Source organism: Jaculus jaculus, chromosome Y (assembly GCF_020740685.1).
Source record: "Jaculus jaculus isolate mJacJac1 chromosome Y, mJacJac1.mat.Y.cur, whole genome shotgun sequence".
Classification (NCBI taxonomy): Eukaryota; Metazoa; Chordata; class Mammalia; order Rodentia; family Dipodidae; genus Jaculus; species Jaculus jaculus.
The window spans coordinates 7,151,913-7,169,180 of NC_059126.1; the positions used below are offsets into that span (position 1 = coordinate 7,151,913).

At 43.3% G+C, this 17,268-nt stretch overlaps 1 pseudogene; it reads left to right on the forward strand.

Annotated features, from left to right (window-relative positions):
- Positions 1–16,279: 16,279 nt before the first annotated feature.
- On the forward strand, positions 16,280–16,929 carry LOC123457084 (annotated as a pseudogene).
- Positions 16,930–17,268: the final 339 nt, after the last annotated feature.

Genomic DNA, 17,268 nt, shown 5'->3' on the forward strand with positions numbered 1-17,268 from the left:
GGCACCTTACAACTGAAAAATGCTACTCTAATATTTAATTCTTGGCATAGTTATTTCATTGAGAGTAGGTAGACAGGTAGAGCTTGACTGGGGAGGTGGGAAGGGCCTGGGCTTGCATAAGAATGGGTGGCAACTGGATCAATAAGTGGAAAAATGGGCAGAGCAGCCTAAGCTTTCCTAAGCAGCGATTGGCATGTGGCGGGCAAATGAACTGAAGTTGCCTGAGCTACAGTGCGCCAATAGGCGGGGCTCCCCCGTCTCCCCCCTTCCCCCCCAAGGTCACGCATGGGTGGGAGTAGCAGGGTGATCCCCTGTGCAGTGAGGGCAGTGGAACTATACTGGCTTAGGTCCCCTTTCCTACCATAAATGCAGGAGTATCCTGAACCTGGGACTGTCGGTACGGCAGCTGCTTTTGGGGATTGGAGATCTGGTGGGCTACACGATGGCAAGTGAATCAGCAATTCCAGTTTTTCCCCTAGGTGTCATCCCAGTGGCAATTTGTTAGAGATTGCTGTCCCCTGAAAGACCCACTGAACCTTTACTGCCTTGCCTTTCTTTACCAGGGATGTACGGTGCAGTTAGGCAATTGCCATCTTGGCAGGAAATCCTCTGTTTTTTTATGTTTTCATTGTATAGGTCTTTAACATTCTTGGTTAATGTTATTTCCCAGTATCTTTTTGTTGTCATTCTTGTTGTTGCTGTTGAAGATGGGACAGGGTTACTTATTACTTTCTCTGTATATTTGTCTTTTCATATAGAAAGGCCATGGGGTTTTGTGCATTGATTTTGTATCCTCCTATTTTCCTGAAGGAGATAATAACTTTTAAGCATGTTGAGATGGACGTCCTCAGGTGTCTTATGTATAGAGTCATGTCATCTGCCAATAGACCTAAGCTTACTTCTTCCTTTCCAATTTATATCCCTTTTATTTCTTTCTCCTGTCTTATGCCTTGATTTATAACTTACAGTGATATATTGAAGAGCAGAGTTGAGAGTGGACACCCCAGTCTTGTTTCTGATCTCAATGGGAATTCCTTCTGTCACTCCCCATTAAGTATTATTTGGACTTTATGACCTTTATATGTAGCCTTTGTTATATTGAAATATAAATAGTCCATGTCTATTCTCTCCAGTGTTCTGATCATGAAGTGATGTTGTATTTTGTCAAAGCCCTTTTCTGCATATATCAAAATCATGTTTAATTATGTTTATTTATTTGGTACATTACATTGACCGATTTCCATATGTTGAACCACCCCTGTGTTACTGGGATGAAACCTACTTGATCTAGGTGTATAATGCTTTTGATGTGTTGTTGAATTTGCTTTACTAGGATTATATTCCAGACCTTTGCATCTCATTGTATTGGGGAAACACCTGCAGTTTTCTTTTTTTGTGGCATCTCTGCCTGGTTTTGGTATTAAGTATTAATAAAGGTATTAAGATAGTAGCTTCATAGAAGAAGTTGAGGAGCTTTCCCTCTCCTCCCATTTGTGGCACAGTTTAATAAGAGTTGGTTTCACTTCCATGAAAGCTTTATGGAGTTCAACTGAGAAGCCATCTGGTCCTGGACTCTTCTTTGGGGGAAGGTTTTTGATTACCTTCTCAATATCAATTAGTGTCACAGTTTGTTTAGGAGATTAATCTGCACTGAGTTTCACTTTGGTAGGTGGTATGTGTCCAGGAATTCAACCGTTTTGAAATAAGTTCTAATGATTCTCCCAGTTTCACTTATGTATGTTGATATCTTTCCTTTTTCATTTCTAATTTTGCCAATTTGAAGCCTTTTTTTTTTTTTTTTTGGCATTTGATCAAATGGGCCAGGGGTTTGTCAATCACTTTAATTTTGTCAAACCAGCTCTTTGTTTCATCAATATCTCAATTGTTTTCTTAGTTTCCAAATCATTAATTTCTGCTCTTATCTTAATTACTCCTTTTCATCTGGAGCTTTTGGAGTTAGGGTTCTTGCTTTTCCAGTGCCTTTAGATTGATGGTTAAGATATTGATTTGGGAGCTCTCTGTTATGAAGGTATTTAGTGCTATGAAATTTCCCCTGAGGACTCCCTTCATTGTGTTCCATAAGTTCTGATAACATGTGTTCTCATTGTCATTAATTTTTAGAAATTTTGTGATTTTATACACCACTACTTATTATTTAAAAGTGAGTTGTTCACTTTCCAGGCACTGATGTGATTCCTGGTGCATCTTCCATTGCTAATTTCTAGAAATACAGGATTGTGGTTTGATATCATTTAGGAAATTATGTCAATCTTCCTAAGTAAATGGAGGCAGGCTTTATGACCCAGTATACGGTGTATTTTAGAGAAGATTACACAAGCTGCTGTAGATTTTGAGTAGAATGTTCTGTAGATATTCTTTAGGTGTAATTATCTCTGTTTTTTTTTGAGCTCTCTCTTTTTCCTGTTAATGTCTGTTTGGATGATCTATCTATTGCTGATAGTGGAATATTGAAATCCTTAACTATGATCGTGTGAGTGGTCATTTCTATTTTGTTGTCAAGTAGGTTTTGTTTTATAAATTGTGGTGCACTTTTGTTTGGTATAAATAGATTGATGATTGTGATATCCTCATGTTGAATCATTCCCTTGATAGGTAGGAAGTGGCCTTGTTTGTCTTTTTAAAATTACTTTTGGTTTGAAATGTATTTTATCCAGTATCATTATAACTGCATCTACTTGTTTATTATTCCCATTTGCTTGAAATATTGTTTTTCACTCATTCACTCTGAGGAGGTGTCTTTCTTTAGTAGTGAGGTTGTTGTCTTGAAGATAACAGATTAAGGTAATTTTCTGATCCACCCTTTAGCTTATTTCTCTTGATGAACGAATTAAGGCAATTAATATTTAAGGTAATGACTCAGGTTTGATTTAGTCCCTGCCACATTGTGGTGGTTTATGTGGTTTAGTATTTTTTTGGACTTTGTAGTTTCTTCTGCCTTCTTTAAGTTTGGTTATTGTGACCTGCTTCTTGTATGCACTTGAGGTTGATTATTTGACTCTTCTGTGTGGAGAATTCACTAAAGTACATCCTGCATGTTTTTCTTTGTGTTCATATACTTGTAAAGCTGAATTTTATTGTGGAAAGGTTTTCTTTCACCATATGTTATTGGGGATATTTTTGTTGGGTAGAGGAGTTTGGGTTGGAAGATGTAAGTTTTTAGATTTTGCAGTGTCCCATTTCATACCTTTCTGGCTTTCAGAGTTTACACTGAGAAGTCTGAAGTAATTCTGATGGGGGTACCTTTAAATGTAATGTGTTGTTTCTCACTGGCTGCTTTTAGGGCTTTCTTTTTGTTATTAATATTTAGGGTCTTGGAGAATTTGTCCTTTGATCCAGTCTGTATGGGGTTCTGTTAACCTGTTGCATCTTGATGGGACTTACTTTTTAGAGTGTGGGAAAGTTTTCTTTGACAATTTGTATGAGTTTTCAATACCTTTGGTCTCATTTTCTTCCCCTTTTGGTATTCCCATGAATCAAATGTTGGGATGCTGAAGGGTATCGCACAGGTCCCTCATGTTCTATTCATAAAAATTTCTAAGCTTACTGAACATTTTGAATTCATGAACTGTTTCTTTTGTTTTGTCTTCTTCCAGTTCTGAATTTCTATCCTTCACAAACCAAAACTGAGAGCTTCTATTGTCTTTTGGGCATGTTCAGTTTGGTTTGTATTTTCTGCTACTTTTTATGTAGTTTCACTCCCTCTTTCAAGTTCCCTTTTCACATCATTATATGATTTCTGGATTGTCTTTTTCTTTTCTTTCCTTTTCTTTTTAATGCTTCTTGGAGTTCATCCTTGCATTTCCTTATGTCTTCTTTGAACTTAGCCAGCTGGTTATTGAGGTCCTATTTATTTATTTATTCATTTGTTTGTTTGTTTGTTCTCCTTCAGATCATTTAACCATGTTTGGTTCCCTTCCTGGCTCTTATTTATTAGGTCTAGTCTACGGAGGACAGTATTCATGTGATTATCAGTCCTTTGTTGCTTTTCTGAAAGTTCTGCTAGTTGCTTGGTCAGGGTTGCATACCTTAGATCTTCTTTGTCGGTTCTGATTCTAACATCTCTCTGTGTTTTGATTAAAGACATCCCCTGTGTGACTGGATGATCTTATTGGATTTTCTTTCATTTAGTTTTTTATGTTATTCCTTTTGCATCATGGTATGCCCATCACAGTGCAGGAGTCTTATGAAATTTAGGAGGAAGCTTCAGTCTACTCTTGAAGTGTCTTCATGATTATTCCCTTTTATGTTTGCATTCATTCGGCTTCTGATGTCAATTGGGCCTGCCTGCTCAGAGGGAAGGTCCTTGAGGCTCTGGTGGAGGTCCAGGGACCTATTGTAGGGGTTATTGTTCCATGATTCAGGGTACTGTATGGTGTGATAGGTGGCATGAGGAGAAATGGGGTAGGCATAAATGGGACAAAGCTGACTGGTGTTACACATTGGCTGTAGGGGTGCCAGATGAGAATGCATGGCAGTTCTGCAATGCTGAAGGGTGAAAAGATGGGATAGCAGGCCCCCTTTGGGCTCTATAGCAGGGCTTAGGTGGGACTTCCAGGTACTGTAACAGGAAAGCAAAAGCATGGTTAGATGGGACTGCTGAGGGTCACGTGACATGCAGGAGAGGTGTGGAGGTCCTCTATAGTGGAAGAGTCTAGTTAGGGGGGAATTCTTGTCTGCTGACCTGGGTCCACACACAAGGGGCAGTGGTGTGTGAAGGTCCCTGTTACCAGTGGGGGGAGTGCTTGCCTGCTGATCTCAGTCTCTGATGGAGGTGTGATATGGCTGCCAGTGGGACTGTGCTCATGCATGGGGGTCTCCTGGGGAACTCTTACTGGCCAGGATCATCGCACTGGGGTGGGGGGCAATGTTGGAAAGTGGGACAATGTTCCTGTGTGGAGGTTCTCCTGGTGGAATGCTAACCTGCTGGACTGGTTTAGTGCACAGGGTGTGGAGAGGTGGACAGTAGGATGGTCTTCCTATGTGGAGGTCCCTTGCGGGAACAGTAGCCTGCAGGCTGGGTGCCCACATGAGGGTGCGGAGCAGCAATGAGTGGAATGGTGTTCCAGTGTTGAGGTCCCCTGGGGAACATTAACTTGTTGGCATGGGTCTGTATATGGGGGTGGGGCCTGCAGCATATGGGATGGCTTTTGCATGCTTGGAGCTGGGGGGAGAAGGGAGAGGCAGAATGCCAGCCTTCTAGCCTGAATCTGTACAGAGGGGCCAGAGGCATAGGTGTGTGGGAAAACTATCCCACATGTGTATGCTGGCCAGTGGGGAGTTGAACAAGGACTCAAGGAGAAGCTAACCTGAACTGGGGGAGGCAAAGAGACACAAGAAGGAGACCAAGCTAGGTATTTGTCAAGGTCTCAAAGCTTATTATTACACATAGGTTTTTATAGGATTGTACAGGCCAGTGATAACAGGGTTAAATGCAATTTCTTTGTTTCTTCATCAATTACTGGCAGCACCAGTAGAGGCTATCACTCAGGGATAACAGCTCCTTCATTTCTGGTAATAGATCATTAGATGAGGAAATAGAAACTTAACTTGCTATATGGCGGTTTCTGTCAACATGGCTGAGGTTCGGTTCTTAGCTCCCAACATCTCCTCCCTTCTTTTATACAAAAAGGGAGGGAGGCCCACTTTGCAGTGGTGGGTATTAACCAACTAGGGGAGTAGGGACCCAACTCCTCCTGTGGGCATGTATTTTTCCCACAATCTTTGGCCCTTGGTACCTTTTGGGGAGGGTAGGCAGGGCCTATGTGGCCAAAAAGTGAGGCACAGCCTTAGTGATAAGAGTTATAGTACCAACTTCCATGTAAGTCAGGTTTTTCTCTCAGGGAATTCAGAAGTTGTCAGACAGGGACCTCCCCTTGTGGTGCTTTGCCTCACACCCACATTGGTGCCCATATCACACTCACTTTATTGTGTGGTGATATGTATAGGTCTGAATCCTATGCAGCTCCCATAGGAGGTTAGCTATTTGGCCATGACAGGTAGACTTCAGCAATAGCAGAGGTGTAGGAGATAGCAGTATAGTAAATGAGTACAGAATGTACACAGTATAGTAAATGAGTACAGAATGTAAGATCAAGGGAGAGTGACAGCTTCAGGTGGTAGGTCTTCAGTGGCAATGCCTTGATCTGCCAGCTCCAGTGTGTGATAATGAATCTGCAAAGGCTGCATCTGAATAGCATCAATCTGTTGATATATAAAAGACATGATTTTATTTATAATAACAGGTCTGATTGTGAGTAGGAGGATTAAAATAAGTAGAACTCCTTCCAGCTTTGTCCTGTTCGGAAAAAAGGAGAGTTTCTCAGGGAAGTGTTTCTTCCCTGGATATGAGAAAAGTCATTGGAGGACCATCAGCCTGTTTTCTCTGGCAGCCATCTCGCAGCATTTTCTTTGATGTCAAACAAGCATACTGATCCTTGGCCCCAAATGAGTACTGGGTCTTGGCCATACCATTTTAAGGTTAAAGGATCTTTCCACATGGCTTTGGCAAAGGTATTTTTTGTGTTTGTGTGCCAAAAGCAATCAGCAGCTGACTTTCCTTGAGTGTCAAGGGTTAAAAAGCTTAAGACAAACAAAGCATGATGAAGAATGTTTTGGGGGGAGCCTTTTATGGGATATAACTACCCTGTTTTTAACTTTTGGAGGGTATGTTTAATAGTTTGATGGGCTCGCTTAACAATTCCTTGACCCTGGGCATTGTATGGTATGCCTGTAATATGTTTAATTTGTAATTGATGACGGAAATGTTGGAACTTATTTCCAGTATATCCAGGACCATTATCAGTTTTTATAATTTGGGGCTTTCCCATGATATTAAGGCAATTGAGTACATGATCAATGACATTTTTTGAAGCTTCTCCAGCATGGAGGCTGGCAAAAATGAATCCACTATAGGTATCCACAGTAACATGGAGGTACGTAAGATTACTAAATGAGGGAACATGCGTTACATACATTTGTCAGATCTCATTGGGAATTACACCTCTAGGATTTATGCCTAAGTGGGGAATGGGTAGGAGGGTGACACAGTTTGTGCATTGTTTGACTATCTGATGAGCTTGTTCCCTAGTTATTTTAAAATGATGATGCAAGTTTTGAGCATTAAGGTGATGTACAGAATGAGCTGCTTTAGCCTGGGCCCCAGGATTGAGCTTAACAAGGAAAGCAAACTGGGTGGCTTTGTCAGTCATGGCATTGCCTGTGGCTAGAGGCCCAGGGAGTCCAGAGTAAGCACAAATATGGCCTATATAAAAGGATATCTGTAAAAGAAGGGAAGAGATGTTGCATTTTGGGTACACTGGGGGCCAAACCTGATATCCCCAGGGTTCTGTCCAGGGGTCATCCTGGGTCCCTGGGATAGGCCCCATGTTAAGTTTCCCTGCTTTTGTGGTAAGGGGTTTCCCTGGATATCTGTTGTAGAATGGCACTCAGAGGCCCAGTGTTTGCTTCGCTTACAACGTGGACAGAGGGAGGAAGGAGGTGGTCATGTAGCCTTAAGGGCAGTACATTCTCCAGAAAAATGACCTGGCATTTTACAGTTAAAGAAGTTTTATTTTTATTTCCCTGTGTGAAGCCCTTCAGGGTGGCTCCATGGCTAGCCCAATGCTACAAGAGGCGGGATCCACATCTGCACATAATTGGATAAAGTCAGAGATACTTTTACTTCAGTGGGATGGGTGGATGGCTGCCTGGCAGACTGAATTGGCATTCTCAAAGGCAAGATGTTTTATGAATTCATTATCTGTTTCTTCCCTTCCTTCCCTTCCCATAAGCTATTCTGCAGCCTCAGTGAGCCTCCCTATGAAGTCACTGTATGGCTCATTAGGCCCTTGCCTTACTTTGGTTAGTGAAGTCACAGCTGATCCATAATGTGGAAGATTTTTGCCAAGCCTTAAGGGCAGCATGTTGGATTTGTGAGAATAACCCAGGGGAGAATTTTGCCTGGTCCTGATTAGTGTCATAAGGAGCATTGCCCAAAAGTTTATCTAGTGTCCAGGACTTAGAAGAGGATCTATTGGATGTGTTGCGGTGGGCAGCGTCCCTACATCTCTCAGTACAATCAGCCTGCCACAGGAGGATGTCACCTCATGCCAGGACAGCCTTTGCTAGCATTTTCCAATCATTTACTGAAAGCCAATTATCACTAAGGGCCTCTAGTAGGGTCATGGTAAAGGGAGCAGTAGGACCATCAGAGGAAACAGCACTTTTTAATTCTTTTATATGTTTAAATTTTAAATGGTGATACTGCTGGGGCTTAATAACAATACTTTTGTTTCTGTCTAGCTTGCTATCATCATCTGAATCAGTGGATTGTTTAGAGTGCTTATCTCCTTCAGAGCCTTCCTCCCCTGAATCTGTTTTTGCACCGCTCAACTCAGGTGGTGAATGAGTTAAAGAATTTGTTCCTGCTTTCACTTGGGTGTGTGTTATTGGAAATGCATGAACAGTCTGGGGTTGTTTGATTTTAGCTTTGATGTGCTGTATGGGGGCAGGAGAGGGAGAATGGATTTCTAGGTCTAAGTCATGGAGTTGTTTAAGTAAAGTGGCCTTTTATTTTTTAACTGCAAGGAGAGTTTTTAGTGATTGGGCTTCCTGGGAAAGATGGCAGGTTGCCTGTCGAGTCACTGCTAATAAATCACAATCAAGAGTTACAGGGGCACATAAGTGACATGACTTAGGCATGTGAAGAAAAGGTGGAGGGTCTGCTATGGGGTCTGTGGTAAGTGGCCAGTCAGTGTTGTTATAGCTGGTAGCCTCACCCTCTGGCTATGTTTCCTCATCTAGGGAAAGACAGGTACTAGGGGGAGGGGTAACTGCAGATTTGAAGAGAACAGGATAAATGGATTTAAGGGCAGGTGGGTCATCCTCAGGCATAGGAATAATGAGAGAGGGGCACTGTGAAGGAGGATCGGAAGATGGGTTGTTTGCCTTGCCTAGCACCTTTGCCTGGGAGCTGCCTCTGTGGTGTCTGCCTGGAGGGCAGGGCGGCTCGGGGGAGGGAACTGCTGCAGCAACAGAAGTAGCTGCTCAGGGATCCTGATGGCTGGAAGTTAGTTCATGAATGGGAGGGGTTTGGCTAGGTTTAAGGTTATTTTTAAGAAATAATTCTCCATCCCTAACAACTTTTGAAACATGTGGTTGACACCAATGAACTTGAAGTACATCATTTATTAAATTCCAATATGAGAAGATTTGAACTGGGACCTTTTCAGGGCCATAAATCCTATAATAATCTTCAAAACAATTTCCCACTCTCCCCCATCTTTTTACATCAATGGTACCTTCCTGGGGAAATCATGGACATAAATCTTCTAAGAGGAAAAAACTAACAAGATCTTTTTTCTTAACTTTTGTTCCATGAGTCTTGGGGGAGTCTTTAAGTCCCCAGATAAAAAGTTCCTCCCTACTTAGGGTCTGTCCCATGATAGAAAAGGAAAGAGGAGAAACAGCAAGACTAAAGGGCAACATTCCTGGTCAGAGAACCAGCACAAGGGATTGCCCAGTAAGCTTGGCGCAAGCCTGCCCACAATTTTAAGAACTGGCAGCCACTCTAAGAGCATTTACTGGCTGTTGCATACCCAGTTTTGTTGATAGAAAGAGAGGCTAGATAGGAAGTCTTTGCCAATGCCTGAACAGGCTGTCGGGACTTGCACAGGGAGCTAGGGGCCTTCAGCCAATGCCAGAGGGTAGCCCTGGCCAAGAGGCTTCAGTTGCCCTGTCACTATGTTGCAATTCCATGCGATGGCACCAACCGAAAGTAAAAGGAGGAAAAGAAGTGCAAATAGAAAACCCGCAATTCTTGTGTCTTGCAATTTGATTGAATAGTCTTTACTTTAATTGCCAAATTTCGTCGCTTACCTCAAACAGATCAGTTTTGCAGGCAGGCTTTTTCTGCATCTATCACGGTGCAGGTCTGTATTACAGGAGCAGACTGCCTGCAGTGACCTCTATGCAGATCTTCACTTACCCTCTTGAAGGGGTGGTGATCCAATGGCGGGGACAGCCATCCACTTGAGTGACATTCAGGTTTTTTTTCGTACCTCAGACCCGACGTTGTGCACCACTTGTCCCAGCCAGTGGGGAGTTGAACAAGGACTTGAGGAGAAGCTAACCTGAATGCGTGAAGGCAAACAGACACAAGAAGGGGACCAAGCTAGATTTTGGTCAAGGTCTGGAAGTTTATTTTTACACATAGGTTTTTATAGGGTTGTAGGGGGAAGGAGTCATAATCAGGCCAGAGATCACAGGGTTACTGGTTAAATTTACTTTCTTTGTTTCTTCATCAGTTACTGGCAGAATGAGGAGAGGCTCTCTCCCAGGCATAACGGCTCCTTCATTTCTGGCAATAGATCATTAGATGAGGAAACAGAAACTTAACTTGCTATATGGTGGTTTCTGTCAACATGGCTGAGGTTTGATTCATTGCTCCCAACACGTGTGCAGGTCCTCAAGGGAGAGCTAGCCTGCTTGTCAGGGTCTGTGCATGAGGGTAGGGTAGTGGCATGTGGGTTGGCCTTCACACATCTTGGGGAAGATGCTAGCCTGCTAGCCTGGATCCAGCCTCAAGTAGGGTGGTTTTCGCAAGCTAGAGGCACTGCAGCCTGATTTCTGTTGCCTGTGGTTAATGCAGGAGGAACTTGTGGCTGGGACTATGGCTAGGACTGCTGCTTAAGTTGATTAGGGGACTGGTGGACTTCCAGAGAGTGTAGAAATCAGGTAATTCCCTTTTATGCTTCTCCATACTCCCAATGAAGGTCTATTAGAGTCTACTTAACCCTTGAAAATCCAGTGCACCCTCAACATCTTGCCTTTCCTTTCCCAGGTGGTGTGGCATGGTTAGGTGGATGCCATCTTGACCCAAAGTCATTCTCTGTTAGGACATTTTTTCAGTGTATGTGTGTGTACTTTGTGATGTCTATGTATGTAGTATGTGTGGTGGGTATAATTTAGGCAATTGTGTGTAAAGATTTAGACATCAAGTGCACACATGTGCAGAGGCCCAAGGAGGATGTCAGGTGTCCTCCACTATCACTTTTCTGCCTGACTTCCCTGAAACAGAGTCTCTCACAGATCCTGCTGCTCCTATGTATAGTCAGACTGGCGAACCTGAGAGCCCTGAAATGTTTCTGTCTCTGTTTCTCCTCAGTGCCATGGTTACAGGCATGTATAGGCACATACATTTTTTATGAGAAGCTCTAGATTGAACTCATGCTTACACAGCATGTGTTCTTACCTGCTGAGCATTCTTGCCTGTCTCAGTACACTTGCTCTTAAACTTTACTGCTCCCTCGAGTTCCATGTTTCCAGAGACTTACATTGATTAGTGTGAAGTTTGAAAGCACAACTCACAATCTACACTGCGTGTGTGTGTGTGTGTGTGTGTGTGTGTGTGTGTGTGTGTGTGCATGTTACAGATTTTGAAAGGGGCTTGGCCATTTTGCATTTTTATATTCTGTACACATTTATCTACAAGGTCTCAGATGGTATCTGGCACTTAGAGGTTACTAATCACTGTTTATAACTGAATTTTAAGAACCACCTGGGTATACTAAATGAGAATATCCCTGCTGATTCCCAAAAGTCCCTCATTTAGGATGACTGGAGTGCATCCCAGGCATCCACTGGCTTAACCAGCACTCAGGGAATGCTGGTGCATATAGTTTAAGAACACTTCTCAGAGAAACCCTTTTGATACCTTGTTATGCCACGTCTTGTAGAGCTGTGTCCTTGAAGGAGGTAGTCTCACCTACTTCTGAAAGGTATTATTCTTTAGTTCCCTGTCTTGCATATCACTGTGCACAGTTACTGCTACCAGGGTGTTTTTAAAGAAAGTAAGATTGCTAGGACAGTGGGTTGCTAGGACAGAGTGCCCATGTGAGCCTCATGGCACTTAGAAGAACTGAGTGAAAGTCAATGACATAAATGGTAATCAACAAGGGAAAATTTAGTATAAGTATGTAAGCAACAAGATTAGAAGGAACATGTGTGTGTGTGTGTGTGTGCACATGCATACACATGTGCAAGTGTCTACCACAGCACATGTGTGAAGGACAACGTCAAAGTGTTTGTCTTGTGTTTTCACTCTTCTTGAGACAGGGTTTTCAATGATTTGTTCTTTGTTTGCTTGTTTTGTGTTTTTCCCCCTTTAGCCATTTCACCTGTGCTGGTCTAGTTGGCCCATAAGCTTCTATATTGTCTAGGATCCATATCTTGTTAATTTGAGACACTGAGATCACACAGCCATGCATCACTTTCTGTTCAGCTTTGCTGGGAAATTGAAGTCTGGCTGGCAGGCTTGTAAGCAAGTACCATTAATCTCTGAGCCATCTCTCTGGCCCCCGGAATTTATATTTTCTAGACATCATATATATAGAACAAACACTATAGACACATTCAAACATATTAAACAATATTTTCCTGTAACAAATTCAAAATTTTGCATGGGTAATATCTGTAGGAAGAATGACTTATTAAAGCATTTTCCTCTATGATTACAGTGTAATGGTCAAAGTCTGAAACAGTACTCATGCAAAACTTGTGTCCATGCTTGAGGCCACCAGTTGTGAGAATAGAGTTCAAATGGGCTATGCCTCCTGAATCTATTTTAATGTGCAATAGTACTTGACTCTTTTTATAAATCACAAGTACAGATCAATCACTTTGCAATTGGGCTTGGTAGGTATCTTCCTGCAATGAGTTTCAAGTTAGGCATTTCAAAAATTATTTGAAATTTATAGTCAGTGTGCTTATCATTTAGCTGAGGGTCCCTACCTAATGGAAAATGGATAAAATTCTCTTAGAAAGCTTTCATAGTGAAGTTCTTATTTTCCTATAAGACCTTAGTGAGGAATATAAGTTCTATAAGGAAGGCATCTTTCTTCCAGATGCAATTAAGATCTATGTTATGTTTTTAATGTTTTAGTTCTTCCTGTGGTATCTCTATTTCAGTGTGTATCTCTGTGTCTCTCTCCCTGTCTCTCTTTTACTGCTAAGTTCACCAAGAAGCCAGATAGTTTCTTTCATGAGATGGTCACATTCGTGACTTTTCAGTTTCATTGTTGTATTTTTTAAAGCCTTTACTTTATTCCCCTCAATTGAGACAATAGTACATTCTTTCCAGCGTGACATCAAATTCTGAGCCAAATTTTCCAACAGTTATTTATTGAGATACTCTGAGTCTGAGAGACAAGGAGAAGTAATGTGCTACAACTGGCTTCTGTGACCTTGCTTAGCTGCTGGACAGTGGTGCTGCCATTTAAAATCAGATAGACATTTTGACTCAGATGAGGAACTAGCTGACTAATGTGTTATTTTTTGTTCTGTATCCATGTTTGCTTAGCTACAGCACACTCAGCCCCGTGATTCCTGGGAAGCCTCCACTTCAAGGACATTCCAGAGATACCTGGCCATGGAGGCTCCAGCCTCTTGCGGAAGATAAGTTCTGCAAACAGCTCTTGCAATAGGTTCTCCAAACAAGTTACTACCTAAGATAAGTAGGCTGGAGTTCCACGCACACCCTCTGAAATTCCCACGCACACCCTCTTAAAACCAATCATTTTAAAAGTCACACTATGATGTAAACTTTCCTTTATAAACCCTTTTTCTCTGAGGGTTGGGGCTCTCTCCCTCACTACTGCTGTGTCATACTGTGTGGATGGTGCCCAGACCTAGGCTTGCAATAAAGAAACCTGCTGCTTCTACATTCAAGTGTCTCAGCTTCTGTGCCAGTATTCTGGGTGACTGGGGGTCTTGGCTCCTGGTCAGGGATCTTGGCACAACATCTTGGGGGCTCATCTGGGATACCTAGGGACCCCAATGAAACCAAAACCCCAGAGATTTCTTCTCTGACCAGTTGGTAAGTTTTCCACTTGAGCACTTTCTTTTTCTTTTCATTCTGTAGGCTAGCCACATCTGTTTTCTGATCAGGTCATATGTCCTGGTGGATGCACCATAAAAACAGGCATGGAGAAGTCAGGAGACATCCTGCCCTTCATCTGAGTGGGGGTCTGTCACAGACAGAGCAAACCTGCTAATCTGTGTGGGGGCTCTGTCCCTCAGGACAGAGCAAACCTGCTGGGGAGACCTGCTCCCATCTGTACCATATTTGGCATTATTGAGCCATCCCCTAAGGACTCAGACTCTCTCTTCTCGCCACCACAGATCTGAATCTGTAGCATGCATCTGTTTTTGGGTCCCTGTGTGTCTGTGTAATACTTGTGTGTCTTGACATTGCCTTAATCTATGGATGTTCCTCCCCTGACTCAATAACATGGGACAGATTCCTTCCTTCCCTTTAGGACTCTGCCTTGTGCAATGGAAGGATGTTAAAGCAGTTGACCATAACAATGTGGTAAATGTAAAAAAAAAAGATTGATCCTCTGAATGGCCCACCTTCAATGTAGGATGGCCACCAGAGGGGACCTTTCATCTAAATACTATGTTTGAGGTTGGAAAAAAAAAATTGTTTTTCACCCTAGGAGTGGACACCCTGATCAAATCCCTTATATTGTGACCTAGAGGAATGTAAGAGAAGAGCCTCTCTCCTGGGTGAAGTCTTTCTTCCCTTCCTTACACCCTTCTTTACAGGTGCTGGCAGTTACACCCAGAAGAGACACCAAGCCCACGGCTGAAGGCTCAGCCCCAATTCTTGTGGGGACATTGAGGAGATGAACAGGGTGGGTAAGTGCTTTCCCAGAGGGACTGGGAGACATTGGCCCATGTGGCCTTGCCACCATGTTTTTGAGGGCTGGCAGGTTTCTCTTTCTCCTCCTTTATTTTCAGTTCATGCCATTGCATGGGACCTCACAAGACGAACTGGCAACTGATGTCTCTTGGCTGAGGCCACTCTTCAGTATTGACTGAAGGCCAACCATCCTCTGCCTGGACCCTGACAGCCCATTGGGTATTGGCAAAAACCCTCTATCTATTTCTCTCTGACACACACACACACACACACACACACACACACACACACACACACACACACAACCTGGTAACACATCAACCTCTTAAAATCCTGCAGGGCAGGTCGCTGGCCTCTTAACCTTGTCGATAAGTTCATGCCCAGAGCTTTGGGGAGCCCTCCATGTGATAATCAGCCCTCAGTAATGTTGCTCTCTGGTGTTGGCATTTCTAATCTTTCTCTGTCATGGGTAACATTGCCTCCCAATAATACACACACACACACACACACACACACACACACGTGTGTGTGTGTGTGTGTATCTATATGTATATGTATATATATGTATATCTATATCTCTATCTATCTCTATCTATCTATCTATCTATCTATCTATCTATCTATCTCAGATCCATGGAATAAGAGCTCTTCTGAAATTTAAGGGAATTAGCTCTCCCAGAGGGAGGCAGGACCCTTTTGGGAAGAAGTAGTCCAGGTCATTTCTGGATTTCTGGGCATCCATGTGAACCCACATAGCTTATCTAGCTAGGAAATGAAAAGTTCAGGAAGGAAATTTCCCCTCACTCCCTTTAAGCAGCAAAACTACAAGCCAGCTTTGCAAGTGCTCCAAAGTGATTTGAGTCAGAGTCAGGTGGCAGACAAACAATGGCCCCTCTGCCCATGCAGGTGCCATGTCTCCACTCCTCTCCCAGTGGCCCCCAGCATGCCCACTCCTTTTTCAGCAGCCTCCCAGTGGGCCGCCTTCTTCAGAGGCCTCCTGGCAGTCCTGAAGAACCCCCCTTTCCCCTTCCAGTAGTCAGAATCCTTGGCCCCCCCAGCAGTCGTCTTGGCCATTGCTTCCACTTGTACCAGACCAGACACCTGGGCAGTGCTGGGAGTAAGGCAGGGCTTATCTAAGTTGATACAAGCCCCACCCAGCCACAACCAAAAAGTGACAAGAAAGAAAAAAAATGTTATATTTAACTGTAGCCTATGAAGAACTAAAGTTTTACATTAAAAAAAAATGTCAACTTTGTTACATGATATCATGAATATAATTACTAAATGTATGTTCTAGGTCAACTTCAACTTTCACAGAGGATTATTAAAAATGATGGAATTCTCTCTAAAGTGGTAATTTATCAGATATTTAAAAAAATGTAATGTGGCACTGCTTGGGGGTGAGCGAGCTCAAGTGCCCGCGGCTTGGAGCGGCTGGAAGCGGCAGGCTAGCTCTCTTCTCCCCAGCCTGTGGTGGTATGGGGGGAACAACACCCACCCTTGGTTCTCTCCAACTTGGGTGAGATCTAGCGCCGCCTACCGCCGGCTGTCAGAGCGATGAAGATGGTCGAGCCCTGGAAGCGGTTCTACTCCAACAGCTGCTGCCTGCTCCGCGTGTGGTACCTGATCATCAATGCTGTGTTCCTGTTGATCTTACTGAGCACTCTGGCTGATCCAAACCAGTATCCTTTTTCAAGTTCTGAGCTCAGAGGGGACTCTGAGTTCATGGATGATGCCAACATGTGCATTGATTGCCATTGCGATTTCCCTTCTCATCATCCTGATATGTGCAATGGCTACCTATCGTGCATACAAGCAACACGCTGCCTGGATCATCCCGTTCTTCTGTTACCAGATCTTCGATTTTGCCCTGAACACACTATCACTGAGCTTGTTTATCCAAACTCCATCCAGGAGTATGTACGGCAGCTGCCTCCTGACTTTCCCCACAGAGATGATATCATGTCAGTGAACCCTACTTGCTTGGTCCTTATTATCCTTCTGTTTATCAGCATTATCTTGACATTCAAGGGCCACTTGATTAGCTGTGTTTGGAACTGCTACCCATACATCAATGGCAGGAACTCCTCCGACGTCCTGGTTTACGTTACTGGCAATGATACCATGGTGCTGTTGCCCCCTATGACGATGGCACTGCAGTGAGTGGCACCACCAAGGAGCCGCCGCCACCGTAAGTGTCTGCCTGAGTGTGAGTGCGGTGGAGCCCAGAGCAGCGGTGTGACTCCAGCCACCCGAGCAAGAGCTCTGTGCTTCCACCTCCACGATGAGCTCTTTGAGCCCGTTTGCTGTCAGATACCACGTTTTATGATTTCAGTATTAAGTTGGATTCCTCTTGTTGCAGTCATACGCTTTAGCTGGTTCACTGGGATAGCGTAGCTATAGGACTCTCTCCTGAGGGGTGTGGGTGTAATAAACTCCCTTAGTCTTTCCTCCCAAATCTAGGTGGCTCTTGAGTTCCCCATATTCACTTTCTCTCTCTTCCCTATATCTTTTGAAAGGGTAAAATTAAATGAAAATTAGATAAT